The sequence below is a fragment of the Pteronotus mesoamericanus genome, unplaced genomic scaffold, assembly GCF_021234165.1.
Source record: "Pteronotus mesoamericanus isolate MK-2021 breed Mesoamerican mustached bat unplaced genomic scaffold, CSHL_Meso_final scaffold_651, whole genome shotgun sequence".
In the NCBI taxonomy this organism is placed as follows: Eukaryota; Metazoa; Chordata; class Mammalia; order Chiroptera; family Mormoopidae; genus Pteronotus; species Pteronotus mesoamericanus.
In genome coordinates, this window is record NW_026555325.1 from 33,834,123 (window position 1) to 33,853,371 (window position 19,249).

Sequence of the window (19,249 nt, forward strand, 5' to 3'; positions counted from 1 at the left end):
CCAGGGATTTTTTTAATGGATAATAAGTTAGTAAATCAGATAGCATGTGTTCTGGATAATACTTTAGTAAACTGTCTACCACACAAGACAGTTGCCATTCACATTTTACATAATATCCAATGTTCCATTAATACCCATAGCACAATGCGAGGCTATGAGTGGCTCTTCAAGAAGGACAAAGCAGATTTTAATGATTATTTAATACTGTTTGATCTAGACATATATTATGTTGAAAAGCTACAGATTTCAGTCCTTCAGTGCACCACAGATGTAACAAAAAGTGCAGGCTTATTTGAAAAAGAATCCAGTGGCCTTTCGATGCACTTGCCATGGCTAATTGTATTCAAGTTTCCTGTCTTTGACCCAAGGACACAGTATGAGTGTTTTTTTTTAACTGGCGAAAATCCAAACTTGAACCCCAATGGGTATATATCATTTCTTGGCAAAATAATGAATATCGAGGAAGAGAGGATGGTATTTAACTTAGACCATTGAAATATGGTGATAAAAATGGAAAGAATTCTCTCTTTTTGAAGTGAGCACAGAAGTCAACAAAATTCCAGAATCCAGGAAATCTTACTGCCTAAGACTTGAACTGATGAGAAAAGAGCACTGCTAGCGGGGAGGGCTCATCACTTCTTACTGCCTCACACACCCCTGTGTCCGGCTGCCGGGAGAGGGCTGTTGCTGGAAGGCCCCCAGCATGCAAAGACCATGCCTGACGTGTCCGCAGCAAGGGCCACGTCCTCAGGAAGCTCCTGAGCTTCTCAAGGTCATTAAGGTGAGACCTGTTGTGGTCTTAAGACCACATTATATACCTTATTTTAAAGAAAACTCCTTGGGTCAGATTCCCATTGCATACCACATTTTAGTAAAATTAGGTTTGTTTCAGAGTATTAAAAAATTTGAAGATGTATAGGGAAGAAATCTATATATCTACTATTTACCAAGCACTTTCTACATTTGTTTGTTGTCATTTCACTGTTCATAGTTTTTGATCTTCTTTTTCTTAGATAAGTCCCTTTAATATTTCATATAAAGAGGGCTTGGTGATGATGAATTCCTTTAACTTGACTTCATCTGGGAAGCACTTTATCTGCCCCTTCATTCTAAATGATAACTTTTCTGGATAGAGTAATCTTGGATGTAGGTCCTTGTCCTTCATGACTTTGAATACTTCTTGCCAGCCCCTTCTTGTCTGCAAGTTTTCTTTTGAGAAATCAGCTGATAGTCTTATGGGAACTCCTTTGTAGGTAACTCTCCTTTTCTCTTGTTGCTTTTAAGATTGTCTCCCTCTCTTTAGTCTTGGGTAATGTAATTATGATGTGCCATGGTGTGTGCTTCCTTGGGACTCTGAGCTTCTTGGATCTCCCGGAAGTCTATTTCCTTCACCAGACTGGAGAAGTTCTCCTTCATTATTTTTTTAAATTAGTTTTTAATTTCTTGCTTTTCTTCCTTCTGGTACCCCTATGATTTGGATGTTGGAACATTTAAAGTTTTCCCAGAAGTTCCTAAACCCCTCCTCATTTTTTAGGAATGAGGAGGGTTTTTTTTTCTTATTTTTTTAGGAATTCTTATTTCTTCATTCTGATCTGGTTGAATGTTTATCTTTTCCTTTTGCTCCAAATTTTTGATTTGCGTCCCAGTTTCCTTCGTTTTACTGTTGATTCTCTGTATATTTTCTTTATTTCACTTTGCATAGCCTTTACTTTTTCTTTCATTTTGCAATCATACTCAACCATTTCTGTAAGCATCCTGATTACTGGTGTTTTGAACTGTGCATCTGATAGGTTGGTTATCTGTTCATTGCTTAGTTCTATTTTTGGAGCTTTGATTTGTTCTTTCATTTGGGCCATATTCTTTTTTGTCTCAGCGAGCCTGTTGGGAGGGGCAGAGCCTTAGGTATTCGCCGGGGCAGGGAAACCCAGGTCTCTGCCCTGTGACACTGTGTGTGAGGGAGGGATCCAAGAGGGAACGATGCTGCTTGCTTGGCTCCCAGCCGCTTTCAGACACTTTACCTGCTGCCCACAGGCAAATTGGGCCATTCTAGTGCTGATTCCCAGGTGGGTGGGTTTGTGTACATTTTAGGACCCTGTGGGTCTCTCAGATAAACTCTCCTGTGAGGCTGGGAGTTTCTCTCACCATAACCTCCACAAATTTTTACAGCCAGAGGTTTTGAGGCTTTCTTTTCATGCACTGGAACCCTGGGTTGCACAGTCTGTCTCGCTCTCTAGCTGTTCCCCCTGGTTTATCACACGCAAATGTGGGAACGCCCAGTCCACCCGCTGTGGACTCACCCGCCTTGTCCTCCAGTCGCTGCCTTGCTTTGCGTCCTCTCCACCCCAGCAGCCCATCTCCGCCACGCCTACCCATCTGGATGGATGTTTGTTCTTTAACTCCTTGGTTGTCGGACTTCCATACAGTTTGATGTTCTGGAAGTTCTGGTTATTTTTTGTTTTTAAATTTGTTGTTGTCTTTCTTTTGGTTTGCAAGGAGGCAAAGTATATCTACCTATGCCTCCATTTTGGCTGGAAGTCCCTATTTATTTTATTAAAGCATAGTTAACATGAAATATCATACTACATTCAGATATATAACATAGTGATTTGATATTTATATCCTTTAGAATTCTTTACATCACCGCAATAAGTCTAGTGACCGTCCATCACCACACAAAGTTATTATGATAATAATGAATATTTGTACCTCTTAATTCCCTTCACTTTTTTCACCATCCACCTACCTCCTTCCCCTCTGGCAGCCATCAGTCTGTTCTCTATATCTATGCACCTATTTCTGTTTTATTTTATTTTTAGATTTAATATATAAGTGAAATCATACTATATTTGTCTTTCCCTGACTTATTTCTCTTAGCATAATACCTGTAGGTCCACCCATGTTACAAATGGCAGGATTTCTTTCTTTTTAATGGCTGAGTAATATTCCATTGTGTATGTATGTGTGTGTGTGTGTGTGTGTGTGTGTGTGTGTGTGTGTATATATATATATATATACCACATCTTCTTTATCTATTTGTCTATTGATGGACACTTAGGTTCCTTCTGTATCTTGGCTATTGTTAACAATGCTGAAGTGAACTTGGGGTGCATTTATCTTTTTGCATTTGTGTTTTTGTTTTCTATGAATAAATACCCAGAACTGGAATTGCTGGATCATATGGTAGTTCTAATTTTAATTTTTCAAGGCACCTCCATATCATTTGCCTTAATGGCTAATAGCTGTACCAATTTGCAGTCCCACCAATAGTACACAAGGATTCCCTTTGCTCCACATCCTTGCCAACACCTGTTATTTGTTGTCTTTTTGATAATAGCCATTTTGACAGGTGTGAGCTAATATCTCATTGTGGTTTTGATTTGCATTTCCCTGATGATTAGTGATGTTGAGCATCTTTTCATATGCCTGTTGGCCATCTGTATGTCTTCTTTGGGGAAATAAGATTTAAACTGCACAATTAACCAGTGGCAGGGCCAGTCTCTGAACCCAGCACCAGCTGACTCCAAAGGGGCTGTGCAGTTTCTCTGTACCAGGGTGCCTCAGACCAGCAGTGTGCCCTGCAAGTGACAAACACACCTCTGCTCCTGTGTCCCACCCAGAGAGTCTGAAGAAATTGGTCTGGGCTGAGGCCGGGGCATCAGTGATTCTGCCAAACAGCTAGGGTTAAGAACCAATGGGTTACACCCACAAAGTTACAATCCCACTATAATTCACATATATTTACCTGAACTACATAGGTCACAATGAACAGATATCATGACATCTATACTGAGGGACATGCTAAAAAAAGTGGATGTCCTTGAACGCAATTAATTATCAATTCTTTCTAAGAACTCCTCATGAATCAGGAACTTCACAGGGAGATTGCAAACTGTTTTGGCCTTTTCTGTTTTATTTTTTTCATTCCAATTCAACAAACATCTTAAGATGTTTCCAATAAACTTATTGAGCTCTATTCTGGTAGGAACTGAAGAAAGGAAATGGTCAAATGAAGCTGTATGTTTGACCTTGGTGTCAAAAGTTGGGTTAAAATTTATAACTTAGACATTTCCAGTGGTTAATTTCTGTTGTTCCTTTTCATCATTTCAAAACTTGTATTTGATTTGATTTTTGTTTGTTTCAACAACTAGAGTCTAGCTATTTGCCTCAAAAGTTGTTGTGGTGTTGCAGAGGTCTATTCTGTAGATGAGAAATGGTAACACCTAAATGATATTAAATATGGACTTATAATTACATCAGAACCAGCTTTCCCATGAAACTTTTTGCTTTTGGGGGGCTGTGGGCACTTTCTTTTGACACATTGATACTATTACTTTCCCCCAGACTTTGGGGGCCATTTATAAGGCACAGAAATCTTCGCTCCCCGCAAGCCCTCTCCCCAACCCAAACAACAAAAACTCACTCATAATCTAGGAGTTAAATGACATAAGCAATATAGTGGTGGTTGGAACTATTAATGCTCTTTGGAGGAAATTCTCCAAAATAATGGCCATCCCTGTTGATTAGATGTATGTGTAAAGAACATCTAAACTAAACCCCAAACTCTTTGAGTTTTTAAAAACTGATTATATCTGTGGTCCTATTTATTTTCCTTATTTATTAAAGACAATAGCTCTGGGTCATTTTCAGGAGTTTTTTTCTTTCTTTCTTTTTATTTTTTAAAACATTTGCATCTTAGTTCAATGACTTGCTCTAATAAAAGCCTTTTATTTTAAACATATGGGAGTGAGATTAAAAACACTAGAATTTTTGCTGAAAATCCTTTAAAATGAACAAATATGCATCCAGAGCTTTTTCAGACTTGAATTTCTTTGAACTACTCTGTGTGTGTGTGTGTGTGTGTACACACACACACACGTATATATGGTTTTTTAAAAAATTTGATTCTGATTGCAGTTTTCATTGAAAAAATAAAAGCCAAAGTATTATAGGTGGTTTAAAAAGGAAGAAGATAAGTGAAAGAAGGAAGTTTAATTCCAACAAAAAGCTCTCAACATTGCACATTCCATGTCAGGATTACAGGCATTGTAGCCAGAATGCCTGTGGTTGATCCCGGTCATGTGACCTGGACTAGTCACTCACTTCAATTTCTTAATTTGCGCAATGGAACTAATATATGTTAACTTCCAGATATGGCCCTGTGAAGATTACATAAATTAATATATGGAAAGTGCATAGGACACTACTTGGCACATGGACCACATTTTGAGGGCTCAAGAAGTGATAGCAGCCATTATTATTATTATTTATTGATGTAATAAATACTTAGATCAATGGCAGAGATAGTAAAATTGTGCAAAGTTGAATGTAGATAGCCTATGTTTTAAAATATATTTTTCTCTTTTTTTAATGAATTTTTCTAAGCAAGAAGGGAGCTCCTAGGGGCAGCGAGTGGGGAGTGGAGAGTGACTAGTGCCTTACCTTGCTTCGATGTCACACAGAAATTTGTTTTGTTTTTATCTCTGGGAGCCCTGGGAACATCAACAGATACCAAAAACACTTTCAGAATTATATCCTGGTGACCAGCAGTTTGCTTTCCTGGCCAGCACCGTAACCTAGAGTTTTAGCAGGAAACCATATTCTGAAGCTGGAGTTAGAAAATACAAAGGTTTTTTTACGTTGGGGAGCAGAGGGGTTGCAGCATATTATCTTCTCTCCCTCCTTCCTCTCTTTCATCTTCCCTACTTTTCTTTTTTCTTCTCTTTTCTTTTTCATTCTCTTTTTAAAAATTATCAGGTCTAAAAATAAACTTATCTGTTTGCCAGCTGATCAATGAAAAGCATTGCATAAGAATAGAATAAGTAACTAAAAAGTTAATTATGTTGCTCTTGTAGCAGATAGCACATATTACTTGTTCAGTATTGGTGGTCTGCTGCCTGATACTGACTAGCGCTGTGTGGCCTCCCTTGGAGACATATGCCTCCCCCACACCTCCCTACCCGAAACGTGCCCAAAGTTTATTTCCCCGGTTTCCTTTCTCTCCTCCTGGTCCTCAGGGAGCAATCCTTTAGCATGCTGCAGAATGTGGATAAACTGAACTACTACATTCGATTGTGACACTTTCTAGCAAAATGAAATAGTAGAATAAAAATTATTTTCAAAAATGCTCCTCATGACTTCTCTTATAACTTGTACCACATTTTGAGTGTGCGCAGTTAACTACAAGGCATTCTTTCTTTGGCTGTAAGTTCAGATGTCTTGTCTTCATTATAGAACAGCCCCATGAAAGCCCCAAATTGCTCAGACTTCACTTTTATGTCTTTCAATTTGCTTAGTATATTATTCTTAAATCATTTATTCAAATTCTTAACTAAGTTTCCTTTAACTTTTGCCTCCACACCTTGGTATCTCCTATCCCCTAAAGCTAATACTTGTTTTTTTCTTAAATAAATGCAGTAAGCCTAAATGATTCTGTTTCTGCTTATATTTGCCCCATTATAGATTTTTTTTTTTTAATGATTTCCAGTCCTGGGATTGCCATATACCATAGGTTAGAGAAACTTACATGTCATTGCTCATGTTTATGTAGGGGACTGATAAATTTGATAAATCATAAGTAACTCACCATATCAGGAACCAAGAAAAGGGGCTTAAAAAATGTTGGACGAAGTCTTCTTATATTAAAATACAGATTTTGGGGTCTGAATAAATTGCATATGTCTAGGTGTTTTCTAGATGAAGTAACCAAAGACCTAGATGATTACTTTTCTCGGCCAAGTGCCATAGGACCAGTTATTGGTAAAGTTATAACTGAAGTCTAAGCCTCCTGACACCTCCTCATATAGCACTTCTCCCCTTCCTTACTCCCTCCCTCCCTCCTCCCTCCCTCGCTCCTTCCTTCCTGCAATATTTATTCATGCTTTCTATGTACTTGTTTCCTAATAAACAAGGAACCAATAATTATTTTTGGAGTAAAAAACCTGGGCAACATATGGTCTGAAAAGTAGGAGAGTACCAAATAGACCCACAGACACAGAATGTTTGAAAGAAGCGCTACCTGGAAAATCTGACTTCTGTGGTCACTGTCACTGTAGCATAGCACTCTCAGTGTGACATATACCATGCCGCCCTTATTGGAATACTACCGAATCCAGATCCAAAACAAGACAGAAAGAACCAAAAGACAATAAGAAAGTACACATCCATTTTCAAATCCATGCATAGTGATGGAGCTGCCTCAGATGAAATTCTACAGACAATTGGTACACTGACATTTTGGCAAAATTTCCAGGCATTTCCATAAATCCCTCTTTTGATTCTTCTTCCTTCCAGCTCAGCAAGACAGTCACATTTTTCTAGGCTTCAGACAAACAATAGTGTTCAAATGATATTTAAGACACCCCCCACCCCCCGAAAGGAAACGGAGGCTCAACCCGGCTGGGACAAAGGAAGGTCACCAGATGCCCCGTGCTATTTGTGCACAACCTTGCTCCCATTTTATAGCTGCCCGTGCTTCTTTATTTTATTTTGGGAGGCAAGGGCTTGACTAAAACGCACAAAGGAGATTTAGGATTAAGCCTCATCTTCTATCTCTCCAACCTGTAACATCTTTCATGCTAACAAAGGTAGGAGGAGCTGAAGAGAAAGACAAGGCTAATGGGAGGAGGTTGGGAGGAAACCAGGCAGACAATAGGGGGAAGGGGAGAGGGCGATCTCTTTTAAACTTGCTGTCCCTCTCACCCTCATTTTGTCTTCATCACACAGAAGCACCATCTGTTCACAGACTTGATGCGTTTGCATGTGTTTTCCATTCAGTAACAGCTTATGTAAAAAACAGCTTAGGAAGTGAGCAAATATGCCACCGACTGGATCAGCGACTGTACTTTGTTCGTGCCCCTTAAAACTTGACAGAAGCAAGCTCTGTGCGGCCCCGACCAGTCCCCGACTCCGGCGCCTGGCCTGGATTGGCACCCCCGGCTTTGGTCAGCTAAAGCCTCTCAGTGTTTATGCACCTCATTTATACCATGTTTTAAAGTGCCCTTAAATGATGTTTTCAACAATTTTTTTCGAGTGTGCTAGCCCAATGAGAGCATAAACAATTTGGGGACAGAGAATTTATGGTTGATATTCCTTTTCTTCTGGTTAACCACAGAGTCAACGCTATAATACACTGACATTTTGGCAAAATTTTCAGGCATTCTGTTAAATATGTAGACTTACATGATCATACTTTCAAAACTAACACATGGGAATAAATCACAGGAGAAATGGCTTGAACATCAAAATATCGCCTTTTGCTATTTTTAAAAAAAGATATACTGTCTCTAACTCTTATAGGCATCCTTGAAGAAATGATCCAGATAGGACGACCTTTGTACTAGGCCATGGTACGTCCCAGTTATGTGTCTCTGATGTGCAAAGAGGGCCACATATCACTGTATGGAGTTGATATACTCAGTAGTACATCCCAAATATCTTTGGACTAAATTTTTTAATTATTTAATATTTTTCGGGTATAAATAAGTTTTTAACATTTTTCAGTTATTTATTTATAAATAATAAAAGCTCTGGGTCAACATCCTTGAGCATGAAGGATTTTTCTGTTTTTAGAATTATTTTCTTAGACTACGTTGCAAGAAGAGGAATCACAAAATCAAATCAGTGACATTTTGAATTTAATCTTCAAACTATCACTTAACAAAAGTTTAGTGTTTTGAGTAGGAGTATGAATGTCAGGGCCACTAATTCAGTGTTGCATTTATACATTTTTACCCACATTTTATTGGAGAGCCTTGCCACAACACTTAACTAGAGTTTTCATCTGTCAAAATTTAATGTTTACTTACCAGAAGAAACTTTAAGATGGAGGAATATAAATTACTATTAAATTTATTCTTTATTCCCCTTAGGAATAAGGAACACTCTGGTGTTCAACACTCTGGTAGAGAATATGAGTGATTCGGTTAGATACTTTAACTTTAAACTTGAATGTACTATTCTGACATTATAATAACGTGTACAGACTGTAAATTGCCAAGGTATCAAATTACAAAAATGCAATAAAGAAATGTCAGATTTTAAATTCTAAGTGTCAAAAATAAGTATTTATTTACTGATTTTTAAAATAAGGTTTGATTTCTTTATTTCTAGAGTAGGGGAAGGGAAGGAGAAACCAGGAACCTGGCCTGCAACCCAGGCATGTGCCCCGACCGAGAACCAACCAGCAACCTTTTGGTTTGCAGGCCAGTGCTCAATCCACTGGGCCACACCAGCCAGGGTTACACTGATTTTTTTTTTTTAAAGCCAAATTTAACTCTGATATAATTTTTGAATCTATTTCATACTTTTGTTGATAATGTTTACTATGTTTTTAAAATTTAAATTGACCCTTGCTGGTGTGGCTCAGTTGGTTGGGTGTCATTCTGCAAACCTAAAGGTTGCTGGTTTGACTGCTGGTCAGGACACGTGCCTGGGCTGTGGGTTCTGTCCCAGGCTGGGTTGGGTACGTGCAGTAGGCAACCGATGGATGTTTCTCTCTCACACTGATGTTTCTCTTCCTCTCTTTCTTCCTCCCTTCCCCTCTCTCTAGGACCAATAAAAGAAAAGTAATTTAAACTTTAAATTAAATTAGTAGAACAGGGGATCTCAGAATGCCCATTTTGAATTGAAATTGTCATGTAGATTTTAAAACTTAGTAAAAATTGAACTACCTGCGACACTCAAACTTTTTCTTGGGTCAATGCACCTAATTGCCTTGTGTTAATAATGTACACTTCCTCGTTAATAATTTCTCTTTTATTTTTCTTGAGCATAAGCATTCCCTTGTTTGAATGGAGCTTTTTCCCCACTCAAAATCATCTGCTTATAAAATACGTTCATAAGATGGCTTTGCTGAAGTAACACAGAGGCCAAGCTTCACCACAGATGCGCTGCTGGATCACTGGGTCTCAGAGCCTATGAGAACTGCTGGCACGTGGCCATGCTATTGATGAGCATAAAAATCCTTCACCTTCTCACAGGATGGCTTTGGCCGTTCCAGTGTAAATCGTATGCTTAGTAATGTAATAGTGCCCAAGTAGCAGATTGAAGACAAAGATGGCCCTTGGACAAGATTGTGAATTTTCATTAAACTTTGTATTTCCCATCACTTGACTTTTCTTGGATCTGTTCTCATGTATTTTGAATTCTGAGTCCACACCAGTGTGTATGACTGAAGTAGGGTTACACAGAGCTGGGCGAGTAGTGGGAAAACAACTTGGAGTATTGTCCGTACAGGGTAAGGAAGTACAGCTATTATTCAACCATTCCTGGCCAGGGCTTGCAGCACTTGAACACAGGAGGAGATCAGACGTGTCCCTAAAGTGTTGTCTATATCAGCTCAGCGTGTGAATGCAGTGACACCAGCTGCTTGGGGAGTTATGGGAGCCCAGAATTACCTCTTGGTGTCACTCACAAACCCGTTGACTTCTACCTTTCCAGAAGTTTGCAAAAACGAGGAAACTTTGCTGATGACAGTGTGAATTCCTGCCGCTTACCTTCATGGGCAAAGCATCCCTTCTCCTCTCTTGATGATGCCTCGCTGGAAGTACCCCAGACTTCTCCAGTCTTCTTAAGCCCCTGGTCCCTTCAATCCCAGCAGACCACTTCATCTCCTCTTTTGCCAATGAGACTGAGGCCAACCAGAAGCTCCCACATCTACCCTCCCCTCAGGGGAGTTTGTTCCTTCTCATTTTCCCTCACTTTTGCTCACAGTCTCAGGTAAAGTGCTGTCCATTCACCTCACCAAGGCTACCAACCTCTGCCCTCAACTTCACAGCCTCCCCCACCCCTCACTCATTATTCGGAACTATTTCTGGCAGGATGCAGTTAGTCTAGTGCCTGAAGAAGTGATCAATAAGCCTGGCTGATCTTAAGCAGCTTCTCCTGCTTCTGCCCCATAGATCAGTGTGTTAAGGTACGGACCGTTGGCCAGGTAAGGACCGTTGGCCAGGTAAGGCAACCGAGGCTCCAAAGAGTTACAAGAGTTGCTTGAGATACACAGTCAGTGAAGAGTGGCGGTGGGCCTGTCTCCTTGTGCTGCTCTTTCAAATGCACCTGGATATTACGGCTTTCAATGTCTATAAACACATAAAGTCTGGTGTTTATAATGGAAAGCAAAATCTTAAGATAGGCACGTGTATTTGTTTTCTGGAGCTACCATAACAAAATGCCACAAACACAGTGGCTTAATCAACAGAAATGGATTTTCTCACAGTTCTGGGGGCTGGAAGTCCAAGATCAAGGTTTCAGAAAGTTTGTTTCTCCTGAAACCTCTCTTCAGGGCTTGCAGATGGGCGCCTGCTTGCTGCGGCCTTTCCTTGTACATGTGCACCCTTGGTGTCTGTTTCTCTTCTTACAAGGACACCAGTTCCATCAGATGAGAGCCAGTTACAGAAACCCAGCCTTTGCAATTCTGAAACAGTTGTGTGGGCCCTACTGCCTGCCGCCAAGACTCTCAATGCTAGAGTTTGGTAAAAAGGAATGGAACTGTTTCTTTTAAAGTTATACAGATTTAGAATAATAGCAGAATTCTGCCATTAAGTCCCACTCCCTTTAAAACACCCATGAACATGCGCATGCACACACAGACACACACAGACACACAGACAGACACACACGCGCGCGCGCATGCGCACACACACACACACACATTTCTGACTCCCTTTTGCCAAATTAGGCCAGTTTCAGAAAATGCCAGTCGAGTTACTGCCTTTCAGGAAAAAACCCCAGAAGTTTGACGCTCAGCATTCCTGGTCACAGCTTAGCATCTCAGGCATCTCCCATTAATCCGTGCTTGCCTGGACAGTCCCGCAATTCCTAGCACCATCATCCATCCGTGTTGCTATGTTCTCCAGCTCTTAATACAAAACCTCAGGGCACCTCCTGTTGGAGGACCTCATTGCGGTCTGGTGGGTGTCTTTCCTTACCCTTTCAACCCACGTGGCCAAGAGAACAAATGGCTGCCATGCCGAGTTTAAACCCTGGCCCAGAGCTTCTAGCACGACCCCATTTCTGACTCCTCCCACATTGGGTTGTAAGATACAGTCCCCTGGTATCTTACATTCATTCAGCTGCCATTTCCAGGCAGGGCAGGCATCTCCCAGTGATACAGAGCGAGCTGCCCCCTGCCTTTTGCATGGTGCTACAACCTGGGAACTGCCTCCTGGCTTAATGCTTGTGCTGTAAGCTCCTGGCTACATGACAGGCTAAAGTTATGCTGATCTCCCTGGCCCTGAGTGCTGCAGACACAGCTATTTAACAAAACTATGAAGCTAGCCAAGTTGCCATAGTAATGCAAAGTAACTCTTAATGGCCGTCCTCCGCTTCTCCATCTCCTGAGCTGGTTAGTGGGTTTTTTCCCTAGATCCTTGGACACCCTGAGTCCTGAAACCCATTACAAGCCCACCTCATTACCTTACTTAACTTTAATGACCTCTTTAAAGGTTCTAATCTTCAAATACAGTCACATTCTGAGGCACGGAGAGTTAGGAATTCACCATATACATTTTGGGTGAACTCAATTCGATCTATAACAGCATGGAAAGAATCAGAAAAAAATTTAAAAAAGAAAGGAAGTATTACTCTTACGACATTCATTGGAGAGGCTAAGCACAGCAGCTGCTGCAATGCATGCAAACACCCGGAACTTCTCTGGGGCTACGGGAGCCCTTCAGGTGCTTGATTCAGTACATTCCCATTTTCTCCTTAGCTGGTTCAGGCTGGGTCTCAGTCTGTCGGAATCCACAGGACCATGACTATCTTACTTGGGAAAACGCGAAGCGTTCACGTTAGCTTTCTTGTATCTTCTGCCTACTCATCTTGGGAGAATTATCTCTTTTTCATCAAGTTTTTTTCTGACTGTCCCAAGTAGAAATGACTTTTCCACCTTCCTTTGTGCTGTGCAGCTCTCTATTTCTTCATTCCCATTTCTTATTCTCTCACGCGGTGTGTAATCCTTAGTGCACTTACTGGCCTACCCACCTGTCTCCATCTATAGGATAGAGATTCGGTCTTCCTCTTATTGGCACATGAGTACTTAGTGTATGTTTGTTGATTGAGTGAATAAATGAATAGATGAACAGATAAGTAAGACCACCATCTCATGGGTACTTCCAAAAGTCAATGTATTAAGATCTCGCAGCCCAGAGATTCTCTGGGCACTGAATTAATTCTGGGACTTTTAGAAGTTTTGAGAAGGTCTGGGGGGAATGGGATTTCTTTGGTACTACTTTGCAGACACCACAAGGTGACTAGGACTTGGTTCAAGGCTGTACAGGACACTTGGTGACTGGGATTTCTTGGTTTGCTCAGCATAGGAAAGGGTAGTGCGCCCTCTGGGCTTTCAGCAGCCAGCTTTGGGAGTGCCTAGCTGGCTCCACTTAGCACAAAGCACCCCGATCTGGCCTGGCCTGGCAAGTTGACATCGCAGAGATTTGGCTCCCCCTGGTTTTTGCTGAGGGTTCACTTTCCTCCACAAACTTCCTGGAAGAGGCTGAGGATCCCATGCCGTGGGGATCATTTTCTCTCAGCAGAGTCACTCCTACAACTCAGAGTTTGTTTTCCTCAAACTGTTTCTTTAATCTCAATGTCTTTTTCCCTCTTCGTCATACATACACCCACACAACTTATTTATGGCATTTTCTTCTTTCTACCTGATATTTTCAGTCTTTTGCAAAGAAACCATGTGCTTTTTAAGAGCAAGGTCTACATTTTATTTATCTTTTCACCCCCCACCCCGCTGCCCCAAAACACAGCACAGTGCTGGGAAGAAGTGGATTTAAATGTTGTTTTTTTTTTTAAATGAACTCTCTGTGCCCACATCTGTGTTTCTCTAGTTCCTTCAATTCAGGTTATTTACATAGTTTTTCTAAAGGGATTTGTATGGTAAGTTATTGATTTCTTAACTTCCAGATAGATTTTATATGTAATAGCATTAATGAAAATTATGAAAAGAAAAGGAATCTATGTGTAATACCACAGTCCTTCCTTATGTGGCCTGTACAGTATACTGAACCCTCCTTCCAGACACCAACAGATCTCTCAGTCATCATGACAAATAAAACAATGCTAGCATAATTAAGTTTTAAAAATATTAACCACAAATGAATCTTTGAGATTAAAAAAATAACTTTATGAGATGTTCATTATTATTATTATTTTGCTATTAAAACTGTTTGCTCTTCATTATTGTAAAAGTAATATATGCCCATTACAAAAAAGTCCAAAAAGACAAAGAGAAATAAAAAATTCCAGCTCTGGCTGGTATGGCTTAGTTGGTAGGAGCATTGTCCCAAAGCTGAAAGGCTGAGGGTTCGATTCCCAATCAGGCACATACCTGAGTTTCTAGTTCAATCCCTGGTCTGGGTGTGAATGATCCCCAGTCCAGGTGTGTACGATCCCTGGAAGGCAACCGATCTATGTTTCTCTCTCTCCCTTCCTCTCTCTCTAAAAGCAATGAAAAAATGTCCTTGGGTGAAGATAAAAAAAAAAAATCCATTCTTTCACCCTGTTAACATTAACCATTTTAACACTTTAATGCATATAATCCCATGTTTTAGTTCACATATATATAAATAAAAATAGTATTGTGCTAAGTGCTGTTTTGTAATCTGCATTTTCTTTTTAGAATATATTGTAAACAGCTCTCCATTGCTAATAAAGACAATTATTTTATTGTCTGAGTGTACTCCAATTTATTTTTTTGGTTGTTCCTGTTGTTTATATTTATTAACAGTGCTGCAGTGAACCTCCTTGCTACACTTTTGCGTAATCCCTCATTGTTTCCTTATGATGAGCTCCTGGAGTGGAATGTACATTTAAAATCTTTTGTCACATACTGACAAATACCTTTCCTCACAGCTTTCAGTTGTTTTATAGCCTTGCGTGTAGCCATATTTAATTAATAGATGCCATTGATAGATTTCAGTGGATGACATCTAGGTATTTTCGGTGATTCTTTAGAGTGACCTGTTTTGTTGTTTAAGGAACACCCTGAAATAATTGAAGTACAAAGACACAACATTTTTTTTGAAAGTCAGGAAAAGTAGAAATACAGAAAACCTCACAGGAATGCCGTAGAATCAATGTTGATCATTATCTCTTTAGAGCTATTTTGAAATGCTACTTATTATTACTTAAGGAAATAAGTAACTCATTCTAGGTTAAAAACGGTTACAGTTAGTGGGCTTCAAACATAATGCCCTGTGTAAGTTTGTGAAATATGGTAAGCCTAAGGTGGCCAATATAATCAGAAGCTGATTGCACATATCCCTCCCATGGAAACTTCCAGAGCACAACCGTGTAAGGCAAGCCTTGGACTCAAAGTCTTTATGTTCAGTTGACTCACAGCCCTACTTATCTCCATGTGAGGTTAAACTATAAATGCCCCAAATTTCAATTTCCCTAATTTTCTATTTTTTGCTAATTGCATTTACCTTGCTCTTTTCCTTTATATCCTACATCTTTGACATTTTAAAAAGGTGTTTAAGCCACTAAATTTAAGCAAATTGGTCCATAGAACTCCCTAGCGAGCAGCAAATTCTGAGTTAATATTCATGGTGTCCTAAATGTTAACAACACCGTGAAAGCAGTTTGGTTTTGCTTTTGCTTCAGCTAATTTTAAATTGTGTTTACAGAGTTACTTGCATATTTCTTTAATGAATCAGAATATCCAGTTCAATTTGGTCAGCTATTTCACCGCTATTCTTTACACAGCACAGTTAAATTGTAATGTGAATTTTAAAGTCAGAGAATCCACAGTAGGTTTGTGTCTGGACAAGAGAACACTTTTCTGTCAGAAGTGAGGCTCTCTGAGCCTTATGCTCTAGAGTGTCTTCTTTAGTAAAAAAGAGCAAATCAATCTTTGGGACTATTGGAGAACATCCTTCATGTTAGTTTTTAAGAAAACGCTTGCTTATGAAATATCCTATTAATGAGACGGCATAGAGGACTGCCAACCGAAGTTGAGGGGATTAATCACAAAGTAGGCAGCATGCTATTGACTTTAAAGTGATTTTGAACAATGAGGCCATGATACCTTATCAACCCTTAAATATTAAATGTAGTCATCTCCAAATATATGTAGGGTAAAAGACTGTCTGTTACACATTCATATATTTCCTGTCTTTAATCCCTCCTTTGGAATTCCCCCAGAACACTCAGAAAATCTCCCACTTGGTCATGAGGAATAATCATGGACATTTCTATCAGAATGGTATTTTCTTTAGAACCATGGCTCTTTTATTTGTTAGAAAAATATATGAACAACATCTTGTGTTGAACATGTGTGTCCCAATGTCCCAGATTTGCTGTCACTTTGGTGTCCCTATCGCAGTGGTCTAGGGACCGATTTTACCCCAGCCTCCCCCTCACCTCCTCTGGCCACTTGCTTCCTTGTCTGGCTGTCGGGCCCAGGACCGCTGCACTGCTCTTCCTGCATTTGGTACCAGCTTCCTGCTCCGTTGTTTTTCTCCATCCTCCTTCATCCTGAGTGTGGCCCCAGACTTTTCCCGTAATCTCTGAGGGGAAGTTGAGACCAGATTGTAACTTTTGAGGGTTTGGGAGTATGGGAAGTCAATTAAATTTCAGAGGTCGAAACAACAGAGAGGATTACTGTCAGCACCCATCACCCCTCCCATCATGGGGATATCCACATGGGCACCTCTCTTTCTGGACTCTGTCAGCAACCAGGTTGCAAGACCTACCTACCTTCCTCTGTGCAACATGCTTGTGTTCTATTTGCTGGAGTCCAGACCCAACTTTTTATAGCTCAAGAAAAACAGAAGGTCCCTCCTTTAACTAGATTTACCTTCTCTTTTCTTGCATAAGAATCGTTCTCTTCCCAAGGTTATGGTTACTTGAGTACCTTTATTTCTTTTAGGGGCAGCCCCATCTCTGTGACCTTGCCCTTCAACATATAAAAGACTTAAGAATTCAGTGGTCTGATGTCATATATTCCCCAAAGTTTGGATTACTGGCTCAGGTTAGTGGCCTTTGCAGAGGGGTCAAGGATAGGCTTGGCAGTTCCAGTCTTCCAGCATGAGGGCACTTCCTATAGCTTATCTGGAGTCTATGTTGCCTAAATCCATATTTAGTAAGGATACATTTTTCCTAAAGGAAACCCAATCTGCAGAAGCATAGGTCCCATTAAAAGCCATGTCCAACTGACATTATGGAAAAAGACATAATTTGCTCATCAGAATCTGCAGTCTGGTCTTGCCCACACTGCATGAGTAATTGCCTTACATGGGCACCCTCCCGAGTGACGGGCCTGGGAGCACGTGGAGGCAGCCCCAGAAAAGAGACCTTATTGCCCAGCACTCTACAACAATGTTTCCTCAAATGAAAACAGAAAACGTTTTAATTTGTTCTGTCCCTTGTGCATCTTCCAGGGATGGTATAATGTTTTTCCCAAACTTTTTGACCATTACTTTTTCCTCCCACAAAGAATTTTTTTTAGACTTTTAGTCAAGAATGGATGGATAAATATGAGACCCTTTGCTAACCTTGGTTAAGGACACAACAGTTTCCATGCCATTACTAGGATATGCTTAGAATTAACTTTCCAGCCTGCCACAGGGAATAGAGAGAAATCCCAGGAATCCTGTGACCTGACAGCTTTTGACAGCCTGAAGCAATCTGTTCCATTCCAGATGGCTTTTGTCCAGTGAGCCCATAGGGCATGGCAGACTCAAGCATCCAGGATCTCCAGTTTCCTACCTTGTTCTCTGGTTCTCCCTTTTCTTTCCTCATCCTAAAAAGTCCAGGCACATACACTAGAGAATTTTCCTCCTTCTTACCTATCACTTCAGAGTCCTTCTTGACGGTTCATTTCATCTAAACAAAAGTGTATTCCAGAGGTTTTTGAAGGACAATTCTGCCATTACTTATCAGACTTGAGAAGATTTGAATTTTTTTATGAAGAGACAAAGATCATATAATGTCTGGTTTCTGGTAACAGTCACACACATTAATTTATTAGTAGTCAATGATTCATTCATGCAAAGTATTAAAAATAAGCATTGTCATACTATGAATGTTAATATGAAAAACCTGCTTCAGAATTTTCTCAGCCATCCTTCATCTTCAGCTGATGAATCTTGCATAGGGACCATAAACTTTTTCTTTCTGGGTGAAAAGTAAACATTTTACCATATAGGTCAATTTAATTTTATGTCAAGAAGACATATGGTACTCAAAGTACTATTTCTAATCATGGCTACTTTATTTTAACCTCTTGTAGACCTGTTGAATGACCTATTGTCCAGAAATATGAATGAATGAAGAATGTGAGAGAATCTATCTATGCTAATAAAAAAGTTGGGATGTAGCATACCAGTTCACTCTAATGAATATGGTCCCACTATGTACTCACATTCATCACACATATTTTAATTAAAGATATAGGGAAATAAAACACCTACTGAATAGAATATATTAGTCTCAGTAGACCACAATAGACAAAAATGAAAGTCAAATGGATTTTTCATCAGTCAGGTTATTGATATTCTCTGTGGTAATGTTGAAGAGTCCTATCTATAGTCTTGTTTGGTGGTGGGATTAAGGAAGAAGACCTGCTGTGGAGAAGAAAGAGAGGAAAAATTGTAGGAAAGTCAGTGAATAGATTTTCTCTAGAGTAAATAAGCTCTTAATCCAAACACTTTGATTTCCTCTTATATAGTCAAATTGAATGAGAACTAGTTTTTTTTTTTTTTGTCTTGTGTTTATAAACCTGATCCATGAGGAAAGAAAACAATAAATACTTTATTTTACTTACTTGTCATTTCCCCAGTGATATTATTTCTAAAACTAGCCAGGGACAGAGACCAAGTGAGAACAAGAGAGTAGTCTCCATTGTCAGAAGGAAACAGAAAGTGACAGAAGATCAAGGGAGCGAGCATTTTTGTTTCTGGAATATAGCAAGTGCAATATGTTTAAGATTACTCAGCGTTAGTTGTAGTCTTTTTTGTGTATGCTCTAGAACATTTTATCAAAACCTTCAATACTGCATATAACACATTGCATTAAAATCTCTTAGTTGCAGTCCTCAGATAGATTTGTGGACAACTACATCACACCAAAATACTTAAGGTAGAAATTTATAGGCTTGGAACGTCTCAAGTTGTCTCCGATTGGACTGTGAAGTCTGTCAATACTATGAAGATGTACCTATAGGACAGGTATGGCTAAATACAGTAGGTGGTAAAAAGGCAACAATGAAAGAATGTACTCCTTGTATTGGTTAGGATACTTT